Source organism: Entelurus aequoreus, linkage group LG11 (genome assembly GCF_033978785.1).
Source record: "Entelurus aequoreus isolate RoL-2023_Sb linkage group LG11, RoL_Eaeq_v1.1, whole genome shotgun sequence".
In the NCBI taxonomy this organism is placed as follows: Eukaryota; Metazoa; Chordata; class Actinopteri; order Syngnathiformes; family Syngnathidae; genus Entelurus; species Entelurus aequoreus.
Genome location: NC_084741.1, coordinates 63,251,449 through 63,262,998, shown reverse-complemented (window position 1 = coordinate 63,262,998; position 11,550 = coordinate 63,251,449). Strand labels below are relative to the sequence as shown.

The window sequence follows — 11,550 nt, the reverse complement described above, 5'->3', positions numbered from 1 at the left end:
ACATCCTCACCGGAGGCTGCATCGTGATCAGTCCTGAGCCTGCGTCCTACACCCAGTTGTTCATGACTTGCATTTACATTAAGTAGTGTCTCTCATGAACTGCATGATGGGGGCATCCTGTTCCCTAAGTCAAGCCTAAGCTTACCGCAGAGTAATTTTACAATTATCAGAGACTAGTAACATGGGAAAATGCATGCAACGTATGCGTAAAATATTCCGTAGGAGGATTAAACATTTTAAGTTCCTGTCACTGGGCATGTTACAAAATACAGAAAAGAAGTTTTGACATAATTCACTGTTTCGTATATTAATTCAGTGATAAAGTTTTCAGTTTTACTTTTACATTGAAGATCAAAAATTCCCATGACATGGTGTGCGTGCTAAAATGTAAACAGATAAAAATGTTTCAAAGGAGTCAGCGTGAGCACTGTAATTACCTGTGACTCAGTTGTTCATCACGTGTTTGTCTCTGCGCTTGGAGTTTTCCATCACCTCCCTGTATGTGGTACGACTGTAAAGAAAAAGAATGTGTCGATATTTATTTCATTGCTTCAGCTCTTAGCTAAATCCTAAAATTGCTTCTCAACAGTAATAATGTGCTGTTTAGTCGACCTAGGGTATATTTTAATTTAATGCGTTTAAGACAAATAAACCATTGTATCCACACACTGGCTGTGTTCACGCCGACATTAGGATTAGTACTAACCACATGACAGAACAGGGCTAGGTTTAAATAAACTATGTTTCTTTCTGCTCCTTCTCAGACAGTTTAAATTGTGTGTAAAAATATATATCTTCTTGTTGAGCACGTTTAAAACAAACAGAACCATTACCAAACCCAAAAACCTGTGATAGGGAGTTTCTTATAAACTGTACTTCCCAGCAGGCAGAAGACATTAAAACAGCTTTGAGAACTTGTAGAATTAGGTCCTGACATTGAGCAACTCAAATCTAATGTTGGAACAACATGCTTTTGACGACGTCTAATCAATGTTGGGTTCTGACGTTAATTTGACCATTGAATTTTGGTCATTTCCCAACCAATATTCCACAACACAAACACAACGTTGAAACAACATGCTTTTTGACAACGTTCATTCAAATGCCGGGTTGTGAACTTGGTTTGATTTTAATTTTTCCAACCAACATTGTGGTTGGACATCAACTTTTCAATTTACAAATAAAACAATTTTACAATGTAGTTTCAAAGTCAGTTTTAAAGGATATGTGTGTATAATCAACATTGTATCAATGTCTTGTGCCTACTGGGATTTCATTTCATGGAAAGTCATGTGTGACTTGGGTGCTGTTGTGTTAAAAGTTATAAAAACAAATTCAGCATTATGATAGTATAGTATAGGGCCAACATTTACACTTGTAATTGTAATTGCCCATAAGTGTGAATGTGACTTTGAATGGTTGTTTCAGTTCCTCCAATTGTGTGTGGTCTCGCATCTTTGTCTAATGCCCGCAACCTCCTTGCATAATTTGGCTAATATGCGTCATTTTGGTCAATCGAATTCGTCTCTAGACAGCGCTTAAATGCGCACGTGAACTGTCTAATGATAACGTAAGTTTGTTTCTTGTGTAGACTTAGACCTACTTCCACTTCGTGTCAATAGCTCAAAGCTTTCTGGGGAATGTAGTATATAAACATGTATCAACACACTGGCGTCCTCACTTGCTAGTGTACATTTACTGTATTTATAAATGTATTTAACCTTTATTTATCCAGATAAGGAAATTAAAAACATTCTCATTTTCAATGCTGACCTAGCAAAGACGAAGCATTTATGTTGAAGATATTGAAGTGTGATGATGATCTCTCATCTCTCATTTACCAACCAAAAATCGATCTCAACAGTTCGCAAATGTTAAAGATGGTCAAACACGTTTCAAGCGTAAAAAAACATTTCAAGGATTCAGTGAACTTTGTTGTCATACCATCACACATGAGACATGTGAGATAGCATGAAATTTAGTACCCGAGGTTGCAGATTTAGTCCAATGAGCACCACAACAACAATAGTATGTGCATAATAATTTAAATAGAATAGGAGAATGTCTTGTGGAGGACATAGCTGCCTGCATCGAGTGATCACTTTTAATTATGTGTGGTATAAAATGAGTAAAACATCAGTATAGTATTATTGTCCAATGTTTGTGCTTTTTAATGTTAAGGAACACCTAAAACACTGATAACAAATTTATAAAATCACAAGTTGATTTAATGTTTAATGTGTATTTTTTTAAACGCCTGAAAACATTGCTACTTTTTCCGCAACTTTTTTAAAAAAACTGCCGCCGATTGAGGCCAGCAAAATCCTGGAGGGACTGTTGTGAAGTGAAGTGAAGTGAAGTGAATTACATTTATATAGCGCTTTTTCTCAAGTGACTCAAAGCGCTTTACATAGTGAAACCCAATATCTAAGTTACATTCAAACCAGTGTGGGTGGCACTGGGAGCAGGTGGGTAAAGTGTCTTGCCCAAGGACACAACGGCAGTGACTAGGATGGCGGAAGCGGGGATCGAACCTGCAACCCTCAAGTTGCTGGCACGGCCGCTCTACCAACCGAGCTATACCGCCCCAATGTCTGTCAATGTGTGTTTGGTTCAAGTCTTTGGCAAAACAAGAAAATAAGTTCTTGGGAAATGCTAGTTGAGTTACATTTGATTTTAAGGTACCCTTGAGCAAGGTACTGAATGATACAGTGCCTTCTTGACTTTCCTTAATTTTTTCACATAGGTAATACAACTCAAATCAAACCTATTAATTACATAGATCAGTAGATTTGAAAAAAATATGTTTTTCTTTATTTTTCTCAAACTGCTTTGCGTCACCTGAAATCTTCGAATGCCCGCCTTACACTTTAATCAGACATTTTTACTCTTTTGGTCTATAATCCCCAAGTCTGTTAACCAATGTTTGCAACCAAATGAATTCACAGAAGTTGTATGTAAAAATGGCATTCAGGAGTGTCAGGGCCTAAGGACTTTTTCTAAGTGAACCTTTATTTAGAATATTCAACAATTTGGGTGCAGCCAACGATGAGATTACAGGTGTGGAGAAAAGAAATGCCTTGTCAGTCAAAGCAGTACAAGTGTGTGTATGCGTGTGTGTGATTGACCAAGAGACAGAGGTCTAGGGGTGGAAGGTTGGGGTGGGGGTTGCCCATGGACAGTCCCTGCATTCCCCTGGGTAGACCCATGGAGCCGGACACCAGGAAGCTAACATCCCTGTCTGTCTGGGCCTTGGTGGGACACTGGACCACCCAGATGGATCCCACCAAACAAATTGCCTCCAAGCAGATACAGAAGATTCACAAATAAGAATCATGGGAAAAATGTCATTTGGGAATGCAATATTTTTAGCTACAAATATCCGTGATAGTTTGAATTTAGTGGAGAATTATTCAATACATCAAGGAATGTATTGGTCAGAGTTCATGCAACCACAATATCAGCAGAAGAGCTGATGCTCCTTTTGCACCGATAATACAATTCACGTTCATTCGTTGACGGCAAAGTAAGACTGTTTGTCAGTTATAGCACTGACTGTATACAGTGACACCTCATAATGTGATAATCCTCATAATTCCTATCTTGACTTACAAGCATCTGAAATGATATTTGACCTCAGCCCACAGCCAGAGATCGACACAATCGTGCCCTCCAACCACTAGAAATGACAAATTTAGTGCAAAGAACAAAAAGCGGACGGCCGAATAGAGAAACAAACCATTAAAAAGATGTCACACCATTTAGCAGTTGACCCAGCAGGTCGGTCTGCATCAATCAAGCTTAAGCCAGCGTCCGACATGCAGCCACAAACATCCAAACGACGAACGTTTATCCATGAAAATATTGAGAACGTGAAGGTGATGTGTGAGACGTTTTTCAGTGTGTTCTATGTGCTGACTCAGCAAACTGAACAGTCAAGCATTACCTTTGGTATACAAACAAAGCTTGCTGTCAACTCTGACCTCTCAGGTCCGTCACTCTAGTAGGTCTGTGTGCAACATGAAAAACTATTTCCTAGTTCCTATTGCTACACCACGGAGAAGCAGGCCACAGGATATATCTACACAAGTCTGCTCCTCAGTGCTGAACATTTTTATTACATTATTTCATAGTATTATTGTAATTGTTTGTAACACATCATATACTTATTTTTTGATATATCTTTACATGTTGTTATCCAAAATGTGTGGTTTCTTTATAAAAAAAAATGTTAAATGTTAAAATGTTGTTGTTTTTGGAAGGGACAAGAACATATTAAATTGATTTCAAATACTTCAATGGACAGGGCTGATTTGAGATATGAGTGTTATGAGTTTAGAGCTTGGTCGTGAAATTAAATGTACTCGTAAGTTGAGGTACCGATGTATTTATTTTTTTTAATACAGTATTTATACTGTATAAACTGGTTATTACACTCGCTTGTGGGATCTCTGTTTTACTGCAACAATGATGCTTCTATTTTGAGTATGATTGATATCAATCCTACTTGCATTTTTTCATGCTAAAGAACATAAAAATAAAAAGGAATACCAATTTGGGATTTGTCCAGTAGCATCACCACCTATGCTGGTAATGAGTATTGCTCTCAGATAAAAACCATGTGGGTTGAGAAATGTGAAAGTTGTAAGAATTTTCATGATCAAAAGTAATCTGTGTTTTGGAAAATGTGAAATTTTGGGAAAAACTGGGAATTTTGTGGCCTAGTGGTTAGAGTGTCCGCTCTGAGATCGGTAGGTTGTGAGTTCAACCGAGTCATACCAAAGACTATAAAAATGGGACCCATTACCTCCCTGCTTGACACTCAGCATCAAGGGTTGGAATTGTGGGTTAAATCACCGAAAAAATGATTCCTGGGGGAGGCCACCACTGCTGCTCACTGCTCCCTTCACCTCCCAGGGGGTGATCAAGGGTGATGGGTCAAATGCAGAGAATAATTTCGCCACACCTAGTGTGTGTGTGACAATTATTGGTACTTTAATATGCAAAATATATGTTCTTAATATCCTGAAAGGTTTGAATCAGATTTAAGAGAAATGTGTACTACATGTAACACTTATCAATAGTTCCATGTTAAACTCTGTTTATGGACAGATTAATGTTCCATTATTGACTGTGGGAAACTTAAAACCTATCAAATAAATAAAGGTCAACCAGGCTACTGTAGATATAATTGAGTATTTCACAATCTTACAACTCATGCTGCTTGGAAAATGAATTTGTAGTGACTGGTGTATGTGATGTAGAGTATGTGTGGAATATTTCTCTGCATCAGGCTTTACTCATCAAACACTGACCACAAGTTTCTTTGAATGGAAGAGTCATCCGAGACATGACACAATGTTTATCCAGATTGAATTTTATTCCAAACGTGTAATATGAAAACTAATTTCATGATGACTCTGCTGAATATGTTAAACCTACCGATTGACCCAGATTTGTATTTTTTTTCCCTTCTAGAAATATTCTTAATTTATTTATATTACTCTTTAAGTTTATATATATATAGTCATATATATATATATATATATATATATATATATATATATATATATATATATATATATATATATAAATATATATATATATTTATTTATTTTTTTATTTTATTTTATTTTTTTTTACCATCTTTTTTACTTTTTTTTTTTTTTACTTTTTTTTGCTCAAATTTGAGTCCTAAAAATATCAAATATGTAATGTTTTGTTGAATTTGGACCCTTTAGATCATATTATGAAACACTTTTGAATTAGTAAAATGGGGACATCATTTGTTTAAAAAGGCCTTCAAAGGTTTAAAATACATTACATGTTTGTTATTTGAATGAGAGATTTGAGCAAAAAAGTAAAAAAATGAATCGAATATGTTTTTATGCATTTGAAAAAATCCAGGACTGTCCTGTTTTGCTTTGGGTTATTGTCGAATAACTACCATTGTACACTTAGAAAAGAATTGGACTTTGAAAATGTTAAAACTTAACATGAAAAAAGAACCTTTTTAGAAAAAAAATTGTATTTTTAGTAACACAAAAAAATGTTGGCCAAAATACAGCAAAAAAATGACTGAAAGTACGAAATATTTGGCCTTTGTCCCCTGGAGTTAACCTGGCAACATTTGAATATATGCAGTTAACTGTCAGGGATATTAACATGGCTCAGTAATTGACAACTTATGTCTACACTGAAATATTTTCAGTTTCAGTTTCAGTTTATTTCGAACATGCATACAATGCAATGTAATGCATTCTAGTTGTTTCATAACAACTACTAATTTCTTCTGTTATTATTTGTATTAGCTTCTGTGTGTTCTCTCCTGAACAAAATGCAGTTGTATTATTTGCAAATAATACTAACTGTAAGTCCTTTGTAACTTTACATATGTTGTTTGTATAAAGATTGAACACTTTTGGTCCCAGTATCAATCCCTGAGGTACGCCACAAGATATTTTCAGCTCTGTCGACGTGTGTTCGCCTATCTTCACGTATTGCTTCCTGTTGGTTAAGTAGCTTCTTACCCAGTTCAAGACCAACCCTCTGATTCCGTACCTTTCTAATTTGTTTATTAAGATATTATGATTGATTGTGTCAAATGATTTTGATAAATCCATAAACACTGCAGCAGCACATTTTTTGCTATCTATTTTATTGGTGATCTCTTCCGTTATTTTGATTAATTCCATTGATGTTGAAGTGTTGGCTCTGCATCCGTATTGGTTGTCTGTGAGTGTTTCATTTTTATTCATGAATTTGTCCAACCTTGTAAACAGTTTTTCAATACTTTTAGAATATTGTGGAAGTACAGAAACAGGTCTGTAGTTTGTAAACTGGTGTTTGTCTCCAGTCTTATAAATTGGTAAGACTTTTGCTATTTTCATTGTGTTAAGATTCCCTTGAAAAAAAGCATTGATATCAATGTTCATAACATTTAGTTTAATAGTAAATTGCAGTTTTGCATACAGTTGTTCGACTGTTTGAAAACGTTTTCACCTCCATCATACAGAAAAAAGCAACAGTTCCATTTTCTACCTCCATTTTCAGAATATTATGCATTTTGTTAATTAAACAAACAGCTAAAAGTTGTTCTTTATACATACAAATGTGGGCTATGATCTTGAACGTGTCAGCAAACTTTCATGCAATTCAGTTCCCTGTCAGTGACTGTGAAAGTGGGTTTAAATGGTCTTTTGTCCAAATTGTACTTAACTGATGTATCTCATTGTGACTTTATAATATAGAGCAACAAAATATCAACAAAAAATACAGATAAAATAAAAGTTATACATCGTTTCCTTTTTGATTGAGTAATAGTAATAATAGTTTATATAATAATAGTTTGTGCAGTATTTGATCACCCACATATTGCCACATTTGTCATCATTATTGTTGTATTGTAGTCGGACTGCATTGTTTTTGTGTTGTTTCTATCATGTTCCTTGTTGTCAAGATGATATAATCTCCAGTAGCTCTCCAGATTCTCAATGTTTTTGACAAGAAGTACTTTGGCTTGATGTAGATTCTGCAGTTGGTGTAAACGTCTGATACTTTGCGTCTCTGTTTTAGCAATGCTATCCTGTTTGTATTGTTGGTGAACTTTGTGATGATGAAAGGCGTGGTGTCGTTATTTCTAACATACTTTGGAATGCACACATGGATGTTGACGTTGATACATGAGAAATGTGGAAATTGCCCTTCCTTAAGGGGGAACTGCACTTTTATTCTAAATCATAAATAATGCCTCTCACCTGGATAGTAGAAGGTTGTGGCCATAAACCGAGAAGTTGGTCAACTTTGACATCCCATTTATACCCGGAGATGGCGAAAAAGACACGAAAAGACGCTCGTTTGCGGCACTTTTTTAAAACAGTGTTTTACCTGCGAGAGAATTGTGATTAATTGTTCATCTAAACGGGAAGATATAAACATCCCATCAGTTGGCATCACAGTGAGAGCAGACAATGTACAGTGAGTGATTGTTTTATTATGTTCGCAGTTTGCATTTCTTTAGCACTTAGAATACTGTTGCATGATGCTTCGTGTTTCACTATAGAATAATGTATTTAGCACACAGCTTCTAAAACTTGTAGCTCCTTTTGCTTATATTTAGGCTCCAAAAGATAAGGCTCTGGATCTTAATTTGTCCCTAACTAACTCCCTTATGTAGTATGCCATGAGTTATAGTTGTTGAAGGGAAACGTAAACGTTGTGATGCGTCTGTAAAATTAATACGCCGCTGTATGCTTAAAACTTACACTTAGACAAACTTTATTGATCCACAAGGGACATTTTTTGTTTGACACACAGTAGCTGAATTGTAAAATTATTAAAATCTACACTCTTGCACCATGTGGTAGCAGTGCAGGCTCAAAAAGTCCACTATGAACTGTCACGTCGGGGTCGCATGTCATTGCGCGGATCGTTTTTTCCAGGATGCAGACGGAACTCCAGAGGCAATGCAGGTAAGACAAATAAATCAGTCAAAATCCAAAAATACAGGAAAATGCAAACAAACACGAGAAAAGCATCCCGATTGCACGGGAAGCTAAGGAAATAGCTAACAGGAAGACTTAGCATTGAATCAGGAATCAAATAGTATACCCACGCAACTTGTTGCATAGCGCAAACAGGACAGCCAGACTGAGTGTGGGGAAAAGCAGAAATACGCAGCTCTCTGATTAGTGCCCGGGAGTAGGTGAGCGTAACGAACCCGAATCAGAGGCAGGTGAAAATAACCAGCTCCCATTGCAACTAAAACACAAACCCAGGGGTGCTGAAAACAGAACTAAGGGAGTCAAACTAAAATAAAACATGATCCGGCCAACGGATAATGACAACAACAAAACAAAAACATATAAAAGCTAGTATGTGGCATTTTCAACGTGACTCATTTGGTCAAAGTCCCTAGGAGCAGTTTGTTAAAGTATGACCCCTGTTTTTTAACGAAAAATGGCTGACAGAAACCAAGATGGCCGACTTCCTGTTTCAAGTATGGGTTCTTGAGACTTTTACTTGCCAGCCATCATGATAGACGTCTCCAGCGGTTTTCGTGTCGATACGTAAAACTGGTGGCAATTTATTTACAAACTTTCAAAGTTGCACTAAAAAGCTATTTGTTAAAAGTAATTTTCGGGAGCCACAAAATAAATAAAAAATGTTCGCCAAACGTGACGCACCTGTAAAATTTGTGGACTTTTCGTGTATGTTAATGGCCTTAAAAACCTGTCCAAATTGGCGGAAAATCGATCCGTCCATTTATCAATCCATCCCTTTTCTTCCGCTTATCCGAATTTGGGATCGCAGGGGCAGCAGCCTAAGTAGAGAAGCCCATATTTCCCTCTCCCGAGCTACTTTTTTTTTTTTTTTATTGTTTTATTTATTGAGACAAAGATTATTTGTGTATTTATTTTTGTTTACTTACTACGGTATATTATTTGTTTATTATTTATTTGTTCCCTATTATGTTACAGAGATCAAGGAAATAGGATAAAATTGCTATGGTATGAAAAGGGGTAGGATTAAATAAGCTCAACTTCTTCCTTCTCCTTTTCGGACGTGCTGTAATGAAACAACTGGACATATGTGATTAATTACATTGTATTGCATGCATGTTCGAAATAAACTGAAACTGAACTGAACTGAACTGAACTGAACTGAACTTCTTCCAGCTCTTTCCGGTGTAATAATAATAATAACAATAATATTAATAATACTAATAATTGAATTGAATTGAATTATTTATTTCAAACCTGCACTGTACAACAACACACTTTTTTTTTTTTTTTTTTTTACATTTTGGCAGAGACATTTATGCAAGGCTTGAAATAATACTAATAATAATACTAATAATAATAATATCAATCAATCAATCAATCAATGTTTATTTATATAGCCCTAAATCACAAGTGTCTCAAAGGGCTGTACAAGCCACAACGACATCCTCGGTACAGAGCCCACATACGGGCAAGGAAAACTCACCCCAGTGGGACGTCAATGTGAATGACTATGAGAAACCTTGGAGAGGACCACATATGTGGGTAACCCCCCCCCCCTCTAGGGGGAGACCGAAAGCAATGGATGTCGAGTGGGTCTGACATAATATTGTGAAAGTCCAACACATCAGCGAAAGTCCAGTCCATGGTGGGGCCAGCAGGAACCATCCCGAGCGGAGACGGGTCAGCAGCGTAGAGATGTCCCCATCCGATGAACAGGCTAGCGGTCCACCCCGGAGCAGAGTAGAAAAGAAAAGAAAAGAAACGGCAGATCAACTGGTCTAAAAAGGGAGTCTATTTAAAGGCTAGAGTATACAAATTAGTTTTAAGATGAGACTTAAATGCTTCTACTGAGGTAGCATCTCTAACTTTTACCGGGAGGGCATTCCATAGTATTGGAGCCCGAATAGAAAACGCTCTATAGCCCGCAGACTGTTTTTGGGCTCTGGGAATCACTAATAAGCCGGAGTTCTTTGAACGCAGATTTCTTGCCGGGACATATGGTACAATACAATCGGCAAGATAGGCAGGAGCTTGACCGTGTAGTATTTTATACGTAAGTAGTAAAACCTTAAAGTCGCATCTTAGGTGCACAGGAAGCCAGTGCAAGTGAGCCAGTATAGGCGTAATATGATCAAACTTTCTTGTTTTTGTCAAAAGTCTAGCAGCCGCATTTTGTACCATCTGTAATCTATTAATGCTAGACATAGGGAGGCCCGAAAATAAAACGTTACAGTAATCGAGACGAGATGTAACGAACGCATGAATAATGATTTCAGCATCGCTTGTGGACAAAATGGAACGAATTTTAGCGATATTACGGAGATGAAAGAAGGCCGTTTTAGTAACACTCTTAATGTGTGACTCAAACGAGAGAGTCGGGTCGAAGATAATACCCAGATTCTTTACCGAGTCGCCTTGTTTAATTGTTTGGTTGTCAAATGTTAAGGTGGTATTATTAAATAGATGTCGGTGTTGAGCAGGACCGATAATCAGCATTTCCGTTTTCTTAGCGTTGAGTTGCAAAAAGTTAGCGGACATCCATTGTTTAATTTCATTAAGACACGCCTCCAGCTGACTACAATCCGGCGTGTTGGTCAGCTTTAGGGGCATGTAGAGTTGGGTGTCATCAGCATAACAGTGAAAGCTAACACCGTATTTGCGTATGATGTCACCTAGCGGCAGCATGTAAATACTAAAGAGTGCAGGGCCAAGAACCGAACCCTGGGGAACTCCGCACGTTACCTTAACATAGTCCGAGGTCACATTCTTATGGGAGACACACTGCATCCTGTCAGTAAGATAAGAGTTAAACCAAGACAAGGCTAAGTCTGACATCCCAATACGCGTTTTGATACGCTCTAATAAAATATTATGATCAACAGTATCGAAAGCGGCGCTAAGATCAAGAAGCAGCAACATAGATGACGCATCAGAATCCATCGTTAGCAATAGATCATTAGTCATTTTTGCGAGGGCTGTCTCCGTAGAGTGATTTGCCCTGAAACCGGATTGAAAAGGTTCACAGAGATTGTTAGACGCTAAGTGT

The 11,550-nt window shown here is 37.1% G+C and overlaps 1 long non-coding RNA gene across 1 annotated transcript in view; it reads right to left on the bottom strand.

Moving 5' to 3' along the window:
• Positions 1–207: 207 nt before the first annotated feature.
• Positions 208–11,550, bottom strand: part of LOC133660337 (uncharacterized) — a 16,630-nt gene continuing 5,287 nt past the window's right edge. Inside the window, exon 3 of the long non-coding RNA XR_009827808.1 lies at positions 208–511. This is a non-coding gene — a long non-coding RNA (uncharacterized LOC133660337). The remainder of the gene's footprint in view (positions 512–11,550) is intronic.